The sequence below is a fragment of the Prinia subflava genome, chromosome 4 (assembly GCF_021018805.1).
Source record: "Prinia subflava isolate CZ2003 ecotype Zambia chromosome 4, Cam_Psub_1.2, whole genome shotgun sequence".
Classification (NCBI taxonomy): Eukaryota; Metazoa; Chordata; class Aves; order Passeriformes; family Cisticolidae; genus Prinia; species Prinia subflava.
This window is the reverse complement of record NC_086250.1, coordinates 20,228,079-20,251,699: the sequence shown is the minus strand read 5'-3', so window position 1 is coordinate 20,251,699 and position 23,621 is coordinate 20,228,079. Positions and strand designations below refer to the sequence as shown.

Genomic DNA, 23,621 nt, shown 5'->3' with positions numbered 1-23,621 from the left:
TGTGCACCAGGCCCCGGGGACAGGGCAGGAGGCTGGGCCGGAGTCCCCGTCGCCCCCGGGTCTTCCTGGCCGCCGGCGGGGCCTGCGCGCCGCGCGGTTTGCCGCCGGGAGAGGGGCGGGGGAAGGCGAGCGGGACGGACGGACAGACGGACGGACGCGGCCGGGCTGCACCTCGGGACACCGCGGGGCGGGCAGGCCCCGGAGAGAGCTGAGCTGGGCGGCGGAGGAGGCGGCCACCTCGGCAGCGCATCCCGGGAAGAGTCGGGACCTCCCCACCGCCCTCCTCCTCCTCCCACCGTCCCTGGGAGAGCGGAGCTGCCGCTGCCGCCCCGGCTGGGACCCGCCGGCTGACACCTCCGGAACGCCGGGCTGCGGGGACGGAGCTGGAGCTGCCCGCCTGCAGCGGAGGAGAGGGAAGGACCACTTGCCTGCGGGGAGCGGCGGGTGCTGAGCGCCCGTCCCGGCGGCCCGGGAGCCATCCGGGGAAGGTAAGTGCCTTCTCGTCGAGTCTCTGCTGCTTTTGGAGGCGAGGGGCGGGGGAGGGCGAGAAACAATCGGTGAGTGTGTCCCTTCCAGCAGCCCGGGGAGGGGGCACCCGAGTCCAGAGAGCCGGGCTGGCATCTTTATCTGCTGGATTTTAATCCCCATCAGATCCAGAATTGAGGAGATGCTCAGGCGGAGGCGCGCGTGTCGCTTCCCGGCACAGAAGGGCACGTCCCCCTGGCCGGGGGAGGTTCCCTCGCTCCCCTCGGCGCCGCTCGCCCTCCGCTCCGGCCGGGCTGCGCTCCCGGCTCCAGCCCCGCTCCGGCGGCTCCCGCCGGTGCCGCTGCTCCGCGGGTGGGACGGAGGAGCTGAGCCGCGGGCCGTGAGTGCTCTGCCCGCCCGAGCGGGACCCGGGGGCAGAGCCGGAGTTCGGCTGGGGCGCTGAGCTGGGCAGGGTGACTTTCTCATCACCCGCCAGCCTCCCCTGCGAGCCTCCAACCGGGAAGCGTTCCTGTGGGAAGGGTTCTGCTATTACCTCGTATCCGAGAACTATGCCATTTAGATCATTAATCCCTGCACACCGGGGGATGGGGGGGGAAATAGCAACTTGCGGCCCTGTGGAGGTGACGTGAAGTTTGACGATGCTTTATGTAACACTTTTTGGAGAGATTCCTAGATTTTCTGCTGTGCCCAGTTTTAGTAAGCAAGTGGTTCTTCTTCTTTGTGGAGCATCAGACAAGCGATTTTTGTGTTTTCACCTAAGTACTGTGTCTTCTGCTTTGTTCAACTTAGAACAGCATATAGAGCCTACTTTTTCCCTGCATGGATTTTTTAAAATGAAAATTAGCCAGCGGAGGCATTTGAACAGTTGTTAGGTCTTACCTTTTTCTCTATGTGTTTCACATAGCACTCTTAAAATTACTACAGGAAACGTTTTCACAGCACTGATTGTCATGCATGTATTCTGGAAGGTATGGGTGCCAGGTTGGAAATAAAAATAAGTCAAATGTCTTTTAAACATTGTTAGCTTCCTTTTAGATAGTATCAGTGCTGGAAATGCTGGAAAGAGCAGAAAGCACCAGGCTAAACAAAGTGCTATGTTAAAATCAGACCTGGCAATTGCCAACAGGTCAGCATGTTTTATTTAATGATTTCTGTTGGATACAGATTTAATTTTCTGTGTACAAATATTTTTTAAACTTGTTCAGAAGTTGAAGCAGCGGGAAATTTGATAAACGGGTTGAAAGGTTGCCTAGTTTCCATAAGGGATTATGTCTTCTTCTACTGGGAAAAAAATTCCCAAAACAAAAATAAAAAGCTGATCTCACACACAAAAAGACAGAGTAGTCATCTGCCACATCACTTCTGACTCCCACTGCATGGAGACACTGAGGGGACTGGCTTGGGTGGGCTTCTTCCCCTCATTCAGTGGTTAAAATTCACAGACTGTTGTGATAATACCTATGAAATGTTCTTTTTTCTAGCCTTGTGGAGCTCCATCATTATACTGTAAGCTTAGAGGAGAAATCATATGTAAAAACTTGGGTGATGAGTTAAGAGCAGGGAATCTTCTAACAATGTTGTTTTGTTCCTTCCTGCAAAGGAGATAGATTAGCAGAGGTTAGTTTACTTAGAGGAGTAGGACAAGCTATCAAAAAACCCTTATCTCAAATGTCTTCACTGTGTTTCCATTTTTTTTTAAATGGAGAAATGTGAAATAGGTATCCCTGTACTTCTTGAAAACTGGCAATTTCTGGTAGGTATTCCATGTTTGAGATGTGAAATTCCTACTGCTTGAGTGTCCTGTGACAGCCCTTGATCAGAAAGGCTGCAAGTCATGTAAGAGCCGCAGTAAGTGCAGTCTCTGATGGATAACTGAGTTGGTAGGTTGGTTTTGAGTTTTTTTTTTTAATTGCCTGCATTAGTAGCTGGTGCCTTTTCTCCATCCTGTTGATGTTTAATTCTCATGACTTTTGGGTTATGTTGTGTGTGGCATCTTTTGTGTTCAAAGTATACGCCCTCTTCTCAGTTGCTGGTGGGGAAAGCATAGCTGGGAGGTATTTGAATGGTAATATGGAGCAAGATACTCTTTTTTTTGAAATGTCTGAAATATACATGACAACTTCTTTTCTTTGTCTGAAATATACGTGACAGCTTCTTTTCTATGTTGTTTAGATGACGTGAGAAGATTGTAGGTTTTCTCCGGTCTGGAGAAATATGCACTGATTTTCTTTAAAGGAGCACTGAAAATAGTATTACTTATACCTTGAATCCTCTGTGCCAGCTATTCAATCTGCAGAACTTCCAGAGTACAGTCCTCTGAAAGCCAAAGTGCAGAGCAGTGATGAATGACTTCGTGCCTGTTGGAAACATTAAAATCTGTCAGAGGCTTGATCTGAAATTTCAGTGTGTAGGACTTTAATATTAGTAAAAGTAGTATTCCTTCTGAATTAATTCTTTTAGAAAACTGTAAAATTAGGCATCTCCCAAGTGCACTTAACTCACTGAACTGAAGTGTTCTTAAAAACAATGATTTTAAACTTGTGAGACTACTTTCTGCTCAGATGTGTGGCTTTTATTTTTACCTGGAATAAACAATTGGTTGTTAATAGACCCTTACTGGAATACTCTCCTCTTTTATATTTTGTCTGATTATTTTTATTTTTTTATGAGTCCTTATAAGAGCAATCTTAAAAAACAAACACAGAAACAAAACCACCAAAAAACAAGATTTTTTGTCTAATGTTTATGAAGGCTAATAATTGATAAAGTTCATAATCTGACTACAAAGTCTTTGCACTGTATGCTAAACTTTCTACATGTAAACTCCTGTTGCAGTGAATGGGAGTATTTGTCTAGATCCAGAACAGCAATTTATTTTTTAAAAAATGTGTGTTTATCCTTATTTCCTCTCTTGTATGAAAGCCTATGTTAATGAGCTCTTGCCAGCTTTGAAGATCTTTCATCATCTGTATAAGAATAAATTAACAAAATGTCTGTTTTAAGGATATGATAGTTCTGGTGTATCTTCTTTTCCTGTAATGTATCTGTGCTGATAACATTAAGACTCATGTGAGAAGAGCACATACTGGCCAGACCAAATTTGCATTTCGTTATTCTTCATGATTTTATCTCCATTCTCTTCAGAGTTGACTCTGTTGGTTATTTGCCTAATGCTGTGGCTAAAGAACTTTCTCAAAAGTGGTTTTGTGTAAGGAAATGTACACAATGTCCATTGCAAGGAAACATGCACCCATGTCCATTGCACTATTTTTGCTGTTGTCTGGGTTTGGCTCATCTTTCTTTTGGTAGTGAACGCTATCTTTAAAAACCAACCATTGTTCATTAATGCTGGCCTTAAAAACAGTCATTGTTCATTATCGCACACTTGGCATAACTTAAGAGTTGGAGAGTCAGAGCTACCTCAAGGATGATATTTTTACTTTTCTTTTTTTAAATTTCCTTTTCATTGGATCAATAATTTTTCTCTTCCTTGTGATACACACACCTGAAGATAAAGGTTAAGAAATGAGGGTTGTACCTTGGAAGAACTAATGACTTTTCTGGTGTCACTTGGTTCAGTATTTAAAGGTCTGTCTTGTCTTGTCAGAACTTGTTCAATGCATGGCTGTAGAAAGAGAGCAGCAGATAAGAAACTCTATTTTATTTGGAAGCTGGTGGCTTAAAAATTGAGGAGAAAATTGCTAGAAAGGATTATCCTGGGCTTGGCACTGACTTTGAAGAAATCTGCCAAGGCTGGAATCCTTGTTTAAGTGCCATCTGTGTCAGAATTAGGAACGAACTGTGTAAAACAGTTCCATTGCTCATTCTAACGTGTAGATCCAACCAGATCTGATAATGTTTACAGTAATATCCACGTCACATTCTTTCTCGACTATAACTACTATTTCCACAGCAGCACAGTTAACTGGGTAGAAACTACACTTAAAATTATCAAAAAACCCCAGCAATGTCCAGCCAGTACTATAGCAAAAAGTCAGATCTGATCATGTAACCCTGGTGGTGGAAGAAGCTGGAAATCTCAGCTGATGAGGGCAGAATGCAGTGTTCGTCTCTAACCCCCATGTAAGATAGGTATGCCTGAAAATAATAAAAGGAAATAGATTGTTTTTTAAGACTGGAGTTCCCTGTCCTCATGCCTCTGGTCGCTTGACTAGTGAGTGCTAGAAGATAGATTTCATTGCCATTCTATTCTTCTGCTGTGTGTTTTTTCTATTGATGAGTCATTTCTGTTACTCCACGTCTGTACCAATTCTTTATCCTCAGGGAATAGTTGCACACGATGACCAAGACTATGTGTGCTGGCTGAGAGGCAGCTTGTCAAGGGTCCCATCAAGGAAGAGTGATTTGCTTTACTGTTTTCCCTGGAATCCATGAATATTAGAAAAATCATAACAATTTCTGATCTGCCGTTGTTTGGCCAAACTGCAAGTAGCAGTGGTAACAGCAGAACCAGAGCTTTCATAAATAAGGACAACCTCCATATCAGTGTAAACCTGCTTGCACTCACCTGCACTGAGAGTTACAAGAAAGCATGTGTTCAGAAAAAAAAATTAAAAATATTTTAAGCAATCCTCTCATTCCTTCACAAATTTTCTGCTGTTTAGAACTTCCAGGGAAGTCAAGTTGCTGAGTTGCGTCTCTTGATAGATGCTCTACAGTTTATCTCTGAATGAAATATGAACATGCAGAGTGTCAACATTTTACCTGTACTATTAGCTTCTAGATTTTATCTGCTGATAGCCATTTGGCAGCTAAGACTTAGGACGAGGAGAAACTAGAAATTGTTACTGAGGAATCTTCATTCAAATACAAAGAAGAATGAAGGATTTTGTTTTAGTGGGACACAAGAGGAAGAGGAGAGAAAGGGCAGAGAAATGAAGGGAAGGAATCGTAGACTTTATTGAAATATGAAACTGCTTACAATTTGTAGATGGACTTGGGAATGAATTTAAGTCGTCAGTTTGGAGAAATGAGTGTTTCTCTTAGTGGAATATAAAGTGTCACTGAATGGTGGAATGGGGTGAGCAAGAATAATTAAGAACTATTCAAATGAGGTGATGTTTTCAGTTGATATTTAGACTTCTCAATCCAGCTTCTTCTGGTGAGGTTTCATTGTCTTCCTCTTTCTGACTCCCCTGCTGTGCCTCTGAACCTCAGTACTAAATTCTCCGTTTTCAGTTAATGCTGCTTCTAATCAGTACTGCAAATGGGATTTTATGTTTAAAAATTACTGGACTTCAGTGTATGTATGAATCTGCTTAATTCAATATTTTTCATGCTGAAGGTGCTAGAAAGGTGTAGGCCACTGGATAGAAATAAGAAATGAAAACCCATCATTTTAGCATTATTAAATAGCCAAATATACATTCTTTAAATCATGTTCTTAAGAATATTAGCTTTCATTGTTTTGTTAACAGAAGGGATGTATGAGGCTTCCTGGTATTTTTATATAAAACGAACTGACATTCACCTTGAGGCTCTTCAAGCAGCAATTAAATTCTGTGTTTCTGTAGTCTCATAATTTTTCAATCCTAAGACTGGTTCTAGAGTGTGACTCAGATTAAACCTGTAGGTTGTCATTCATGTAAGACAAATTTTCAAATGTAAAATATTGGCTGGTGTGATTGGGAATTCTTAAATGAGATAAAGATGGTTCCTGGTGCTTTAAAAGGGTGCAATTGTCTGTATTTTTGGATTCTTCCATATTGAGCATACCATACAATTAGATGCTGTTTTATCAAAGTCAAGAATTGGAGCATTGAAGAATGAGGTCCTTGTAAAGGTGGACATTTTTTTGTTGCTATTATTAGAATACGTTATAACTAATGTCCTTGATCTCGATTTTCCAGAACTCTTTAATAGCAACTGCATTTATGAGAAATCTGGTTCTTTTCAGTGACTATTCCAAGTAGTAGAAATCAGTAGATGATGATGTCGTGAACAAGTTTTAGTACTAGGAGAGCTGCATGTTGACATTAACTTCAACAAAGCAAAAAAGATCAGTTTAAGAAATGGTAGAAGCTTTTAGGTTGCAATATCTTTCTCAATGAGATTTGTTTTGTCAAAATGGGGGTGCTAAAAATGAAGAAAGAATGGAAAAAAATCAGTACTGATACTGAGTGTGTTGGAATATGGGACATGCTCGTTTAAGCGAAACCATTTGGTGATGAGCAGGTACTTTGAGAAAAAGGCAATGTGTATGGGAATAAATTCACATCTCCATAATTACTCTCAGACCTCAGCTGTGAAGAAGGGAGTACAGCCACAGTGGCTTAAGTTCCCACAGTGGCTTTCCTTCCAAACACTACAGTCTGCCTGCCTTTTCCCTTGTTCCCACTATAATTCTACTGCAGCTTGAAGGGTGCTAGATTAAAATAGCAGCTTCTAGCAAACTTCTGGGGTCATTCAGACTTATGCTGTAGATCCTTTGTTGTTGGAACACCTCCTTTCCACATGAAGGCATTGCTTTGGGAATGATTCCTGCATGACCAAAATCAGGATGCTATCCAGCTGGTTTGGAGAGTGGAGATCCATGCACAGCAATGCCTTGCACTATGGTTATCAGTTTTGGAATTTGCATCTCTACTGTTGCTATCCAGAGTCTTGCCCCTTGCTTTTGTGTGCTGTGCTGGGGAAGTTGGTGTTTAAATCTCAACCTATTCATGCTGCCTATTGTCACTACTACTGTCAGCCTGGGAACTGAGGTATATCCAACTGCATCATATACTAAAAACATCTGAGGTGCTGTTCAGTAAACTTAGAGCTTGATTTATATTACTGTTATAATGTGAATTAACTGTGCACAGTTGGTGAATGGGTTGAGAAGAAATATGTTCCTAACATTTTTTTCTTTATTAAGATGAGCAAAAATAGTAATATTGTGCCACTAGTATGTATGGAACAGAAACTGATGACAGTATTTTTCATATGCAGAATAACTTTGCCAATTTCCTAGTCTTAGACATGTTGTGGAAATAAATCAATAGGTTCCTGAATGCTTTACAGAGCTGCTTAGAGTGAGGAAAATGACAGTGTAGAAAGATAAACCCATTCTGTGACAACAAACTGGTGCACTGCAGGTGAAGTAATTAGAGCAAAGTTGACTAAGTGGTTAATCAAAGAAGCAAAGAGCAGAACTCTGGTTTCCTGAAAGAGTCAGTGTCCTGTGCATTAAACATGTGAAAATGCCAATATCGTTGGCAAGAACTATTGCTTAATATAGTTGTGCCTTAGATGATGAAACCAAGTCCCTAATGATACTCGGCATACAATAATTATATTGTGTAAATATTCAGAATTTATGTGCATCTTAAACAAGCAAAAGTTAATTGACAAATGGAAAACAGACAAAATAAACGGATCAAAGTGAAGTTTACAAATACTCTTTGTTGATTTAGAGGTAGTGCTGTGACCACACTGAAGAATGGAGTGTGTTTTACTTCTCAAAAATGGAAAATAATACACTTGAAGAAGGAAATAGGAAAATGCTTGAAGGAGTAAATTATTATTTATATATTGGTATTTAAAAGTTGTAGGTTATTGTTCTTTAAATATATGGAGTTTATCTATGGTCAGGTGGTGCTAACCACCTAGAGAGTGTAACTGGAAAAGGCCACTGCCATTTAGAAGAAAAGTGACCATAAATGAACAGTAAGGAAGCCAGAGTTTCCAGTGAATTACCAACATGTGTTAACTGGACCAAAAATATGGCAGTTTTATTGATTGCATCATTTTATGTCAGCTTTGACCCATGATGAGCAGGGGAAGACACAACATTTGTCTGAACAGAAAGCTAGTGCCATGTTGCTGGGCAGATTTGTTAAGGTTACAGAGATGGAGAGAATGGGAGAAACAACACTGAGGTAAATCCATGTGTGGCAGGTGTCTGAAGGTGATGTAGTTTGATAGAGAACAGATTTTTCAGACATCCTAAAGCTCTTCAAATTTTTCATAATGAGTTTCTTCCCTTTCTGTTCTCAGTTTAAAAAATGCTGTATTACACATCAGCAGTAAAGATTTCTGAATCTGAGTTTAGCATCAAGAATTCTTTGAAATAATTAATTACAGCATATTTTATTTCATGTGTTTGAGTTTTGTTCCTCAGTTTCATCTGTCCCACTATTGGACACTGATATGTTAAGAAAGGCCCAAGTTTTGTTTCTTTTAAAGATTTTTTCTTTTCCTTTTGTCCTTAACTTCATACTTAAAGTTGCTGTATATGAAAGTAATATGATCTGAGAAAAGATCTTGACATTCTGGTTGAAGTAGTGGAATTGTGAATGTAATACAGAAAGCAGTTGTTTATGCATTTTATTAAAATGCCTGGAGGCTCTGGCTGAGAGAGGGCTCGATGCATGCTGGGTGAAGCACAAGTACACAGAGTGTACCTGAAGGATACTTTATGGTCAGAAAGGCTGGTCCAAACCAGCAGCAGAACACTGCTTTGTGGCCGGTCAAGAGTCAGGTATTGGTTGAGGTTGGAAGGGGCTGCTGGAGGCCATCTGGTCAATCACCCTTGCTCAAGCAGGGCCACCCAGAACCAGTTGTCGAGGATGAAATCCAGATGGCTTTTGAGTAGCTTCAGGGACCAAGACTCCACAGTTTCGCTGGGCAAACCTGTGCCAGGGCTCAGTCACCTCACAGTAAGAAAGTGTTTCCTGATGTTCAAAGGGACTCCTGTTTCAGTTTGTGCATGTTGCTTCTTTTCCTGTTGCTGAACAGGATCACCATCTTTATACCCTCTCTTCAGATACTTACTCTTGACATTCCTCACTAGTTTTGGCTCCAGGTGGGCTCTGGCTTTCCTGACTGCATCTCTGCATGCTCAGGCAGTATCCCTGTACTCCTTCCAGTCTGCCTGTTCCTGCTTCCTCATTTTGTATGCTTTGTGTTTGTGTTTGAGTTTTGCCAGGATCTCCTTTTTCATCTGTATAGGCCTCCTGGCATTTTTGCGTGTCTCCCTGCTCTTCGGGATGAATGCTTCTGGAGTTTCGAGTAGGTGATCCTTGAATATCAAGCAGCTTTCTCTGACCCCTCGTTCCCTCCACAGCCCTATCTCATGGAGTGTTTTCAAACAGGTCCCCAGAGAGACCAGAGTCTGCTATCCTGAATGCCAGGACTGTGATCTTGGTTTCTTACCTTTCTCCCTCCTACTGATGTTGTGAATGCCACCAGGGTCACTGCAACTTTAAGCTGCCTGTGACCTTCATGTCCCTGAGGAGCCCTTACTTTTTAGTAAGCATGAGGTCCAGCACAGAATGTCTCATTGTTGGCTGCTCTGTCACTTGGGTCAGGATCTATCAGTGCTCTCTGGGTGCACTCTGGATGCTTGTCCCTGGGTTTGTTGTCCTTCCTGCAGATAGCAGAATGGTTTAAGTCCTCCCCCACGAGGACCAGGGCCCCTGACTGTGAAGTTGCTGCTTCCTGTCTGTAGAGGGCCTTATCCACTTGATTTCCTGGCCAGGTGCCCTGTAGCAGATGCTCACTCACTCCAGTGTCACCCATACTGATCTGCTCTCTCTGGTGACCCGTGTCACCCATACTGGTCTGCTCTCTAATCCGTGCCTGTGAGCTCTCACTTACCTCATCATCCATGCCCAGTCAAAGCTCTGTGGGTTGTGATGCCTCTCACGAAAGGAGTCTCCACCTCCAGGTGCTTCTGGCATACCCTTCCCAAAGAGCTTGTATCCTTCCTTTGCGGCACTCTGCTCACACAAGCCATTGCATCGTGTCTCCGTTCATCCCAGCAAGATTATAACCGTGAAGCTGCAGATAAATCTCAAATTCCTCGTGTTTACAGTATTGATATTTATTCATTTAAAAAAAAATAAAAAAAAAAATCCACAACTGAGGGAAAAAATTCAGATGAAAGCACTGCTTTTGCCAGTACAACTGTGACTAGCGTGGCAGCTTCTGCTAGCCAAGTGACATCAATCAGCAGTCACTCTTCACACCATCAACCAACATGGCTGGGTGTCAGAAATTCCCAACACAAGAAAGCACTCCTGCCTGAAAATGCTTAGAAAATACAAAAGAGTATGCTGAAGTGTTTGAAAACTGGTAGTTCCTACTTTCCCCTGTTTCAAATTTTTTAGACTGTACTTTTAGTCTCAGTAATTGTTGTTTGAGTAATGCATGTGTATTTGTTCGTGGCTTTGTTTGTTAAAATTCCTTTGGAAAAAAATACAGTCTGTATGCCTGTGTTGAGATCTACTGAAAGCAGCAACATGGGAATGATTCTGAAAAAAATCACTGTAGTTCTGGGACACCACTGATTTTCTCTGTTAGACTGAATTTTTTTTACTTGATGTGGTATTTTAAGTATATTTTTATATTTGATTTGAAAGTGCTAAAATAAAATATTACAGTAGTACTTAATACCATTTTTGTACTATATAAACAAAAACCTTTAGCCAGATTGAGACAGATCCCACTGCACCTGCTGTGTGATGGTAATTTATGAAGATGAACTGCATTTAACATGGCAGGAAGTAAGTCATTCATCATAGATAGCAAGAAATGTAAGTCTCCTTGTGTTTTTTGTGTCTTTTCTTTACCTGTATTCACCATGCATCTCTGAGTTTGTGATACAGCTATATTGATCACCATGAACTCGTTCCATTTGGTCTGTTTTGAGTCAGGTACTGAGAACATTTTTAGGACTTGGTCTCTTTCATTGATTGTAACAAAGTGGAATTTGTGGTGGAGGTTTAGTGGATTGAGCACTGGTTTGGCAGCAGGTCAGAGATAACACTATTAAGACAGAGGCATTTTCAAGATTTGTTTGTAATATTGATTTCCATCTTTCTAGTGAGAAATGGCTCTAATTGTTCTGGTTTTCTCAGACCCATTTTCAAATCCTCATTATTTCTACCCAAGGAGATTGTTACATGATACCCTAGGATGTTTTCAGTTAGATAGTCCTGTCAAATGCTAACCTGGAGCCAACTTCCATGCTTTTTCTGCTGACTGGACCTTTCATCTGAGTTGACTGAGGTAACCCAATGCAAATTCCCACTGGTAATCAAGCCTGCTGAACTAGGCTGAACAATGGGAGGAGATGAAACCTGTGCCTCTTGCTCTTAGCTAGCTTCTGTTCCTTTCTCAATATCAAGCTCCTAATTTTTCAAAGCCTTCCTCAAAACCTGAATGTGAATGTTTCTGCCAGGTTCACAGGGCTTCAAGCTGGGCCCTTAATGAGCTGGACATTAAATACTGAAGTGAAAAACTTGGCCGTTCTCGCTTTACTCTATGATCTGTCTCCCTCAAATCTGTGCTGCTGATAATGGGGTGAGTGAGGTCCTAACTAGTGTAGATGAGGACCTGCCAGAGTCCTGGTGTTTGGGGTTAACTCACTGTCCATCAGCTGCCCGTGTTTTCTGTGGGGGCACACATACTGGCACACAGGCAGTGATGCTTTGGGATGGCATGGAGTTCTCTGAAGAGATCCCAACATTGATCTACATCAGTGGTATTTGACGCCCAAATGAATATGAATGTAGCAGATAATGCTTTGTAATGAATCTTTTTGCATACATCTGTCCTGTTAGAGGTGGCTAAAGAGCCGCACAGCACCCTAGAAAAAGAAAATGGAATTCAGCAGAGCATGCAATGAGCAAGCTTTAACAAATTACGTCTTTGTATCTAGCATCTTTACTGGGCATGTGTGCCTTTGGAAAGGCAGTAATGGGAACTGCAAAGGAAAAACACTGTTCTTAGTAAGAATGTAAAAACTTTTCTTTATGGTGGTATAGAATAAAAAAAGATGTTGCAGATTTAATTTTAGGAAAGCAACAAGAATTTCAGTGGAAAAAGTATTAGAATTGAAATTAAACCATGTCTGCCAGAATCTCGCAGTAGTCAGTAATATAGTATATCTTCATTGTTCTAGTACTGCAGAATGTGTTTTGATGCATCACTATGACGGAAATGAAACCACAGTTTACAAAACGAAAATAGCAGCCATCCATCCATTTTGCTACCAACTTCTGCATCTTCTCTTCTTGCTGCCTTTGACCGAAACAATGGTGCTTTTATATCTTGGCATGTTAATATTTGCAAAGTGTTTTTGAAAGCTGAAGTGCACGAGAAAGGTGCTAAGTATTCCTGCTTTCATTTAGAACTAATTTTCATTTGAAATGTTCTTGTCATGGCTTTGTGTGAAAACTGGAGGGGATGCAGTGATTTTAAGAATTTTGGGCTTATGGATAGGAGAGCTTTTGCTCTAGTACTGTGGCTGAGGAGTATCTTTCTGATGCAGGCAAAGATCTGTATTGTAGAAGCTGCTTTGCTAAGGGCTGGCATAGGAGTGTATCTGAGATTGTTATATCAGAATGCAGAATGGGCTGTGCTTGATGCATTTAATTAATCTCTGAGCATCATTGGATGTCCAAGATGCTATTGTACTTGGTAGGGTTTTTGTCTCCCTGCATGTCTGTAGCTAACAGGTAGACTGAAGTTTTGGATTCATCGTGGGTATTTATTTCTTTAAAAAAAACCAGATGTTCAAATAAAGTAGAGATTCTCTTACCAGACTTTGCAAGTTACTGTAAAATTTGTTACCATTGTGAAACTAAAGATGGGAGGAAGAAGTTCTACAGAAATCGACTTAGAATGCTGACATGTCTGTCTCTCCCATGTTTATTAAACTGAAAATTAGTGAATGCTCTAGATCTATTAGAAATACCTTTCTTTGAAGTGAAGATAAGTATAGAATGTTACATAGTCAAAATTCTCATCTGTAAGGTCATTAACTTCTATGAAATTATTTAGAATAAATGGTGATCTGCAAGCAATTTTCAAGTTGTTCTTAACTGGCTAGGCAATGCAGGCTCATCTATGTTATTTTTATCTGCATGTGCATCTAAAACATTCAGGAGTTGACAAACTGAAATGACTAAATTTTAAGCAAAGTATAAATTAGACCTGATACAGGTCTAATTTCTGAAAATACAACTTAAGAAATTGCATTAGGCATATTGCAAAGCCATTGAGGCTTGCTCCAACTATGTAGGAATGTATGCATGACGTCTGTCAATTTAAGTTTTGGAGAAGGACTTTGACTATATGATCCTAAAAAGTTGCAAGAACTGCTTTCTTTGGCTCTGAGTGGTTTCCATTATCTCTTAAGTTTTGCCTTCAATAATTGTCTTTATTCAAGTGTATCTTGGTTTGGAAATGGTATTCCCAAGTTAAGTGTTCCCAGTGAAACACTCCAAACCATGCGCCACCTGCTAACTTTGCCTTTTCCTTTCCTGGGCTGGGGAGAAGAATTGGAGGCACAAAAGATAAAGGTCACAGGTTGAGATATGAACGATGGGAAACAGAAATTAACTAAGAAAATGAACAGTAGCAATCCTAATGATAGAGTGTCTGTTGTTGTGATTTTCGGACGGCACAGAAATAACAACATGACTCTCCATGATGGTAAAGATGAGAGCAAACTTTATTCTTCTAAATTCTACTTTTATAGAATAGTTTGGTACACAGAACTTGATTGGTTATTCAGCATCTGCACCCTTTTGTAAACATTTCTCTTGCCAGTAAATGTTGGAAAAACACCACCTGTGGATGGTTTCTCACTTCCGAAGGTTTGTTCGAATTCCTCCTTTAGATTTCTCAGGCTAGCATGAGAAAGTTGCTCGTCTGCCATTCACACAGACACTGGCAGAGCCTGAAGCCTAAATTCAGACCAATGTCAGCCCCACAAGTGTCCAAGGAAGACGTCAGTGTATCCAGCGGTTCCCTGTGCCAGGATGTGGTACCCTGGGGAACCACAGGAAGGACCCTTTCCTCCATTCCCAGAAAATGACCTGAGGTGGTGGTACAGAGTAACCCACAGGTCCCAGCCATGCCCCTCCTGGCTATTGCAAAAATGAACCCTGTCCAGGACAGAGTGCTTATTTATTTACCAAAGGAGGTGATGGATTATTTCACGGGACAGATGCAAGGCTTAGATGGTGTTACATCTCCATATGTTTTATGGGAAATTTCATGTTGTAAGAAGCATATTTCCTCCTGTACAAATGTGAAATTGTGTTGTAAATGAAATATCTTAATTACTGCTCAGTTTTGCTAAGCTTTTTACTTTCGTCAGCAACTGCCTTGCTGAAAAGTACCATAATTTTGAAGCAGAAATTTAGGACTGAATTTTCCAACCAATTTCTTTCTTCCTCATCATTATGAGAATAGTGGCTTAGTAGTCAGGAAGAAGAGCATTCTGGTTATGCAAATAGTATTCAAGTTTTCTTGTATTAGTAGAATACATCATGCTTGTATTTCTTCTTCACCTCCTCACTGGCACTCTTACTTCTCATTTTGCTTCTAGTTTTTGGACCCTATCTTTCACTATACTGCTTCATGTTTTTACTGATCAAGTTTTGATCCACATTTTGAATGACATGTGTACATGTCTCTAGGAAAGAGGGCTTGCCTTGAGACCAAAAGTTTTCACTTTCTTACTGGGAGAAGAAAAAAAGGTTGATGGTAAGATAGGTGTTTGGGATGTTTTTATTTATGTATTCTGAAAAGTATTCTTAAAAATTGAGAATGTATGTGTCTGTAGTGATGTCTGTAATTTTAATGGAGTTAGGTGGCATGATGACCTATATAAGGTTTGTGGGCTACTTGGTGAAATCTTTTAATTGTCTGCTTAGGGTTGCACAGAACATTGATTTCTCATTGTATCTGGAGTCTAGGTTAAAATCTGAATTTGTATGCTGTATAATTCGAGCATGTTTTCTTAAGTCTTCATTTGGACTTGGACTGTGAGAAGTTTGCACACTGCAGTCTGTAATGAATGTTGTATATATTGTCAATGACAGGAGTGGTCTTATTTGAGAGTTGATTACTCCCTTGTTGCATTCCAAATGTGTGGTGGCTGCTGATTGCTGTACTTGCCTGTTTAGTGTACAGGTATATATTTCCTTGGCTTAGCCACTTGCTTTCCTTACCTTTGGATTTTGTGAGCACCTTTTGAACAAGCATAGTTGCTTCATTAGATGTTTATGCCATGGTGAGCACAAGAACCTTGGGTCTTCAGTGGTGCCTGGCAACCACAGTCTGGTGCTGAGCATAGTGCTCTGTAATTAAAGCAGACACAGTTGGACAAGACTGGCAGAGCTCATTAAAAACACCCTACTAAATTAAGTTTACTGAGTGTACCTTTAAATCTTACCCTAGACTCCACATTAACCTGTGAGAGGGTTTTCCTGTTTGCCATTCATAACTATAGGGAACTCTAGCCTTCAGATGGCAGTGGTAGTAATAGTCACAATATTAAAACAAAGGTGGAGGTACTAAAAGCAAAGAGGGACAATGCAGAAACCAGTCTGTAATCCTCTGGGATAATGGCCTTAAGCCACATATCCCTGTGATTTATGTACTTGCTTTATTTGTTATCTTGAACAGAAAGCTTTGTCACTGAAGAGATTTGATAATAGCCTGTTCAGAATGATTGTAGTTGCTTGAATTCATGTAATAAACCAAATAATTTTGGACCACTTATGGGTTTAGTCATCCTAGCTGTATGCATTTCACCTCTGATTTCACTTTCAATAACTTAGATCAAGCTAGAAAAGGACTTCCTGCTCACTTAGCTCTGTTCCATGGTGGTATTGTATAGGAAAGTCTTCCATTTTGTGCTTTGATATATTGGAACTTTAGTCAGATACACATGTACTGTACCTGCAGTGTGTGTTATGTGTAGTTGGCATAGGTGAATAAAGGTTGGTAAAACTTGCAACTTTGTGCACTTTTGACAAATATTGCAACCAGTAAAGGCCTATGTTAAGATAAGCAATCTAAAGCAGAAGAGAAAGATTTAGAAATTTCTTTACCTTCCAACTTTACTGCAGCTGCAGTTTTACAGTAATAAAGGATGCAGTAGTAGAATCTATAAAGTGTGGAAGTGAGTTTCAGGTCTTAGACGCTAAGCTTATTCCAAGAGATGTGCACTCAAGTAGCTGAGGAAAATGTATGTGGAAGAAAGGTTACATGCTGGAGCAGGGAACCACGAGACTGTAGTGCTGTTTTTTGAGATGGAAAATCTGTCTGAGAGGAATTTTTCTAGAAAGGAATTAATTCTGGAAAGAAGTACAAATGCTGATTTTACCTTTTTCTCTGACTGTGCATCTTCTCACTACATTAAAACATTGCCTTTGTTTTTAATCCATAACCTTGTGCTGAAAAAGATTGTTCTAGTGCTAGTCTTTTATGTCCTCTAAACTGAGTTGGCTTCCCTGCTGTGACTTCAATAATGCATCATTTCCTAAGTTCAGAGGATCTGATGTGTTTAGGGTGAATTTGTGACTTGCTGTTAGATGGTTAAAAGGAAAATAGCTGTAATGGATAGGATGCAAAGCTGCTTCCCCAGCTTCTCTCCCATCCCACCCACTACCATGCAGAAGCATCTGTCTCTCATCTCCTCTTTGCCTTGTGCTATGTGCGAGTGCATTTTGACAAACATTTTCTGAACAGAGATCTTTGAAAAACCTCTGAGACAAACTAGCAGTGGTGAGAAAGGCAAGTACTTCTGTCTTACTAGATAGCTACTTGTGCAATAGTGGGTGATGGCAAATAAAAATATTTCTGTTACTACAGCAAATGAACCTGTCTTCTCTAGCTCTACTGAAATACAGCATCTCTCCATTTGTAATGGTGATTTACAACTTAAAAAACAATGCAGGGAATTTTGGCTGATATTCCTCATATAAGTTAGAAGATGCTTTTCTTTTTATGTCGTTTCATGAATGTGTTCTGTCTTTTGCACTATCTGAATACCATGTAAAGGACGACATTTTCCAGTTAAGATTATGACTGTGTTGTGCTTTATTTTTAAAATGGCATACTTTTTATGTTTGCAGATGGAAATGATGACTGAAATATTTTCCATATCCTGAAGAAAGACTGATGGTGGGCAGAAATTCATAGTAATTTAGGAGTTGTTTTCTAAATATGCTGGATACATGTATTGCTTTATTATTTGGAACATGTGTGTGTAGTGCTTTCAACTTGGTAGGATGAAGGTGTGTAAGCACCTACTTTTATTTTTTTATGTGAACTTGCAGCAGTGATTTTACTCGTTACTTACTCCACCAATATGAGAAGGTTTTTCAGATAATACACCTGGAAAGAATGAAATAGTATGTTCTGAAAACACACCCGAATCTTTTGCAAGTAATGCTACAGAGAATGGCAGCAGTGTCAAATTAAATACTTTTTCTCGTTCTTCACTGTGTGTCCCTTTGCACTGACATGGCAGAAGTATGCTATTGTTCTATTTGTATTTTGAATCACTCTTTCCTTGCTTGTACTGTTGTACCTTGAGTTGGAAAGAGATATTATGTAAATTCAATCACACTTAAAAACAACCCAACAAAAAAAAATTAGAGCAGTAAAACTCATCCTTTTTTAGCTACTGAGATATTTATTTATTTATTTATTTATTGTGAGTACTTTGTCAGCTCCTTGTGGAGGTACTTTCTGCAGGGGAATGCCCCATTCATTGTGTTCCAGTCACAATGGGCTGTAGAGCTTCTGGCCACAGAACTCCAGTGGTACCAAAAGTGCTCCAAATAGACTCAAAGCCCAAGCATTCATGTCCCTGGCTAGGAGATGTCACTTTCAGATTTACAGGACTTGATTTACAAATCCATCCGAACTCCCTGTAACTGAATGAAATGCCTCTGCCTTGCTTCACTGACAGGCTTACAAGATTCTTTAGGGTACAGATAATTTCTGTAAGAGGAAACTTTGTCGTCCTACCAAAGCCTGGGGAGAACATCTTGTGGACTTCTCTAAAGGGCTGTAGTACTAGTTTGGTTAATATACTTCACACTTCTATGTGTTAAAAAAGAAGAAAATACATGTGAATCGACTTTGATTGAGGAGGAGAGATAGGTAGGCTTCCTCATTTATGTAGGATTTTTATTCTTTGCATGTGCACTTTACTGTTGTGTTGCTGTAATGCATTTTGCTTTTATAAATTTATTTTGATACAGGGTTTATATTCAATTTTATTTCAATTTGATCCAGTTCTGGTTTTCTCTTCTATAGTTGTAATATTGAAACTGACTGTTGTCCAGGATCTATTTCACTTTCTATTGTCCATCTTTTAAAACAACAGCATGACAATAAATGGTGTAGTGTTTTGTTTTCCCCCTAGGGGTAGTTTCAGAGATTAGCAGGACAAGGAAATAGTAGGGGAAAGCATCTGGAAGGTAAGACTTTCCAGATGGATATCCTGTTGAGATATAATAGGGGACATGCTTGGTAGTTGTGTTTTGTTTTGCTATTTAGGAGTGTAGGGTGTAAAGATTTTGCTCCACATATCTCAGTCCTTTCATTTTTCATGTTTTTATTTTTTCTGTTTGTTCGTTTATTTGTTTTTCCATGATGAGATACTTGGTAATGCCATAAAAATCAAATTATCTGGCCTGATGATTCAGACTGTAGCATTCCAACAGCTATTCCTAGTTACAGGAATTTAAGAGTCCATAAATAAGGTTAAACTATATCTAATGTTGAGATTTGCATCTGTATTTTAAAGATTTTTAGTCAAAGAGGTCCCACATTTTATGGTTTGATGACTGATGGTTTTGTCTTTTATTATCAGTTGTGTTTCCTATTTTTTTCCCCAGGTATTTCTGTAGGAAGCCAATTGAGCATTATTGGCTAAAAGCACAGACCATTCAGAAAACAATGCACAGATGTCCAGCTGGTCTAGAGAAAATACTTAAGTGCATGAATCAAATCAAAAACTATGGAAACTCAAAAGATGGGAGGGATAGCTGTACCTGTACTGTGGTTAGTAGTAGCAAATACTGAATGGCACAAATGATCACAATTTTTCAAAGAAGCTTAAGAATATGGTAGCACATTTTATTAGTAGCTCTTTGAATAAAGTAGGTCAGTTAGAATAAGAGAAGACTTCACATTTCTCAGCAAAACAAAGGGTAACTATATCCAGCAGATTTTGGGAGAATGGGAGCCAGCGAAAAGTTTCAAATTAACTTCCCTAGCAAGATAAATGCTGTATGCTACATGAAATTCCTTTTCCCCACCATCCTTCTGAATGCTTTCTGGCTGGCCCAAGACTTATAGTATTACCAGTAAAAGAATATTATCATCCCACATGATGACTTAAAATTGAAGGAAAAGCACAGTTAATGTTTCAGTAAGAGTTCTTAAAATCTATTTATTGAGATTTAAATGAACCTGTCCTATATCTGGAAAGAAGCAAATTCTTTTTCCCTGTAAGCCTTACTCGTTATTCTCTAACCTAAGCATTAGCCTGATATTTTTCTGAACAAAGTAAAAATCAATAACTGAACTTGGACATTCTGCTCCCTTGATAATTACATAGTCTACTGTTGCTCTTCTGCATTGGAGCTTTAAGTTGCAACACAGGTCCTTTTCTGGTCACAATAGAAAATCCTTTATAATTTCATGTGAGTTTTCTCAGATATTTTGTGATAACGGGTCACTTCACATGGGTTTTTTTATATGGTTGCCTGAGTAATTTTTATAGGTGCATGAGAGAAATGAGAGGAGGAGGAGAAAGAAGGAAGAATACAAGACTGACTAAATCCCAAAGCAACTCAGATTTGAATGTTCTGTTTTTGGGGTAGATGTCTGACTAGGGCCAACCCCAGCTGATATCTGGGGAGTGTGTGATCAGCTTTAAGCCATCCCTGAAATTCACTGTGGAAGCAGAGATCATGGTCAGTATCAGGTTCAGAAGATCAGTAATACTCTCTGTTACCCTCAAGAGGTTTATTAGTAGGTAAAACTGCACTAAGGCACCTTTCTGTGCAATTCCCTTCAGATGCACAATAACTACTTTCTAGTACTGTTAAAAACTTCATAGTGGATTACAAACTATGCAACTTCCTCCTTGAGCTTTTCATTCAATGGTCTGTTATGGAAGTGTTTTCCCGGTCTGTCCTCGGAGCATTCACATTACTTGTCGTTGTATTTGTGTATTTTTCCTAGGAATGACAATGAATCTCTAATGGAGAATTTTTTCTTCTTCAAAACTGATCTCCTTCTGCTCTAAACAATTGCATTGTTCATGTTCTAAAAATTTGTATTTAGTTTCATCTGCATGTGAATGGAAAATACTGAACTGGTTTATGTTTTATGTTTAAAACTTCTCAGGGCTGATGAAGAAATAAGTTGGTTTTATAGATGAAGTGACTCCTGGATCAAGCCAAAATGACTCTTTGCAATGTATTTTGTACTCATTTATTACATCTGTTACAAGAGATAGTTCCCTAACTTACAGGACAAGGATTGCTTTGCATCATTCTATTAAATTTGCAGACACAAACAGGGAGCAGGGTAGATTAATTGCTTCTCCCTAAAAGCTTCATTTTAAGAGAAGTTGAGAACCTCTGTGGCTGCAAATACTGCATTCTTTCCTTTTTTTCATTCTTCTTTTCACCTTGTAGAGGCTTAAAAAATATTTACGTAGTGCCGACTTGGGAATTCAAGAACAGACTGCTGCATTAGCATGTTTGGCCATGTTTTGCTTTCTCTTGCCAAGAATTGTTTTTCTATATATTAATTGGAGCTGTTGCTGTCCATGCCAAAATAATAGCAATTTTTACATGCAGAACCAGGATACCAATCAGTAATTAGCCACAAGTTCAGCGGTCCACTCCCTGATGTATTGGTAGAGGTTCACAACTAAACTTCTTCATCTCATGGATTCTGTTCCTCTTTCAAGTTGATATTAGAAGCTGGGGATAATTTGTGACAGTAGTTCCCTTATAAGTGAGTATTAGAACCAAGTTAATAAGCACCATAGCTTAAAGAAGGGTGATCTGTTGGGGTGACAGTTGGCCTGGACACTAAGTGTGTAAATATTCCTTATGTTCTTAAATGGGAACATGGAAAGGATTTTTGTAAAACACAGAAGAAAGGATATGTGTAGTTAATGGTGCATTTTCCAACTACTGATAATAAAAGTTTCATAAAGTTGATAGTGGTGCTGTCAAATTTCAGGCTGTAAATTTTATGATCCTGCTGGAATGACTGAGGTGTTGTCCTCTTAGATAAACTGTCCTTACTAATTTACCAAAATTACCAAAAGACCAGGACTACTGCAGGGGAAAAAGCAACAGTTTGCAGATATATTTTCATGCCCAGTGGAGGACAAAGTAATGTGATTACTGCCTTCTTACTCTTCAGATTATATTATTTTAATATCATGGCCAGACTGCCTTTATGATGATTTCAGGCTCTTTAAAACCTGAGCTCTCTCTATCAAGACTGGTTGCAGTGCACATCAAGAAAGTGGTAGATAAAAGCACCCTTAGACGTACTTGACCACTGCTGGCAGACAAGCAGAGATTTGTAAAAGAAATACTAAACATAAACTAAATACTAAAATTTTTTGTGAGTTTGGTATGAATGGTAATGTGTGTGTTTGTAAGCACTTCCTGGAGCAAGCAAAGCAGTTAAAAGCACAGAAGCAATCTACTTCCATGTATGCTGTTGTCTTGCAATTTGCTTTGGAAGCTCTTGCTGATTTCATTAGAAGAAAAAATTCTTTTCCTTTTAGAGACATTTAACTTTGTTTTCTTGTTCTTGATCTTTGTAATCAATTCAGATGTTTGTGAACTCTTGACCATCCATAGTATGCAAGCCAAAAAATCCAGCAGATGAGGGTTTGCTTTGTTGAATAACTTCCTTGGTAAATTTTGTTTGTGACACTCAAGATATTTAACTAATCTTTGGACTTTTTGTACTGTCAGTCACTGTCATATGTGACCATTCTTGAGGGTGATTCATCTGTGTAATGAAGTCCTCAAGAGCCTTTCTAGAATTTTGGGCCTTCATCCTTCCTTGGTTGGGCAGAGAGTTTTTGTTTGGACTTTTTGGCTCTTGGGTGTGTTACTGTACATTTACAGTCCCTTTTTTGGTTGTCTTGTGAGGTGTTCTAAATGTTGGGGTTCCTAATGGTGTGGAATAAAGGCAAGATCAGTGCTATCTCCTTCAGATGGCTAGTACACAGCTGATACCCACGAATGTATGTTTTATTCCTGATTGTTGTTATCTATGGTCTTTTTTAAAAATTTCTAGTGGCTGGGGGAAATGTTTTTTTTTTTTTGGTAGACTATGACAAGTTCAAAGATGGGGAAACAGTCAGTGTTGGAGCTGGGTTTGCCCCACTGCAAGGGACCTGCCAGTTCCGCTGCTGGGACCTGGAGGCAACAGCAGAGGTGGGTTTGGGGGACTGTGAGACACCGCCTTGCAATTGGGCTGTCAACTGACACTAAGCAAGTCTTTTGCAGGCAAGAAAGCTGCTGTGTTCTCCCAAGCTGGAATAGAGATTTTGAAGAAATTACTTGTAATTCTGACCTAATTACAGTTAATTGTGATAATTTTGCCTGGAAATGACTGATGAGGGGATCAGTGTGAGATGGCCATCTCTCATCTGAGAGAGGTTTCCTTGCAGGCTGCAGGTTGTATAAAAGGTTTCTGATGACGTGTGTTGACTTGTACACTTTAGAATTTTTTACCTTTCCAGAACATGATACCCATTGCTGCAGACAGTAAGGTGGGTTTTTTTGCTGAATATCTTTACACTTTGCAGTAGTTCCAGCATATACTTTCTCAAAATTTTTTTAGTTTATTCCTTTGGAAATGTAGGCACAGATGGTGGAGCAATACACCTATAGCAAGTATTCTTTCCTTTAGGCATTGGAAGAGAGGGCTCTGGTTGAGCTGTGGGGATAAATGCAGCTCCAGGATCTCTTTTCCCTCCCATTTCATGTTATGTGACTATTACCTACCTGCATTTTGAAGGAGAAAGTATGCGCTTCTCAGCTTTGTGTAGCAACTCTGTTTCTCTCCAGATTCCCACACAGGGGTCACTACTTCAGAGATAATGTAGGTCAGTGTTACGGACACCTGAGATCCCAAGTTTGTGGCTGACAGTCTGTGTCAGAAATGTGCTCTACTGCTAAAATCTGCTGTTGAAAAACAGAAACCAATGTCAAAATATGTGAGAGAAAAAATGAGCTAAATGAAAGAGGGTAATCAGTGTTGAAATTTCTTGGATGTTCTCTGTTTTGTGAGGGGTTATTTTAAATTAATATGTACTGAAA

The 23,621-nt window shown here is 39.8% G+C and overlaps 1 protein-coding gene across 2 annotated transcripts in view; it reads left to right on the top strand.

Moving 5' to 3' along the window:
• Window positions 1-354: 354 nt before the first annotated feature.
• The window catches only part of LARGE1 (LARGE xylosyl- and glucuronyltransferase 1), a 272,408-nt gene continuing 249,141 nt past the window's right edge, over window positions 355-23,621 (top strand). Inside the window, exon 1 of one of the 2 annotated variants that reach the window (XM_063395775.1) lies at window positions 355-488. The gene's annotated coding sequence lies outside the window, so the exon portion shown is untranslated. The remainder of the gene's footprint in view (window positions 489-23,621) is intronic. The other variant, XM_063395774.1, reaches the window with a different exon arrangement.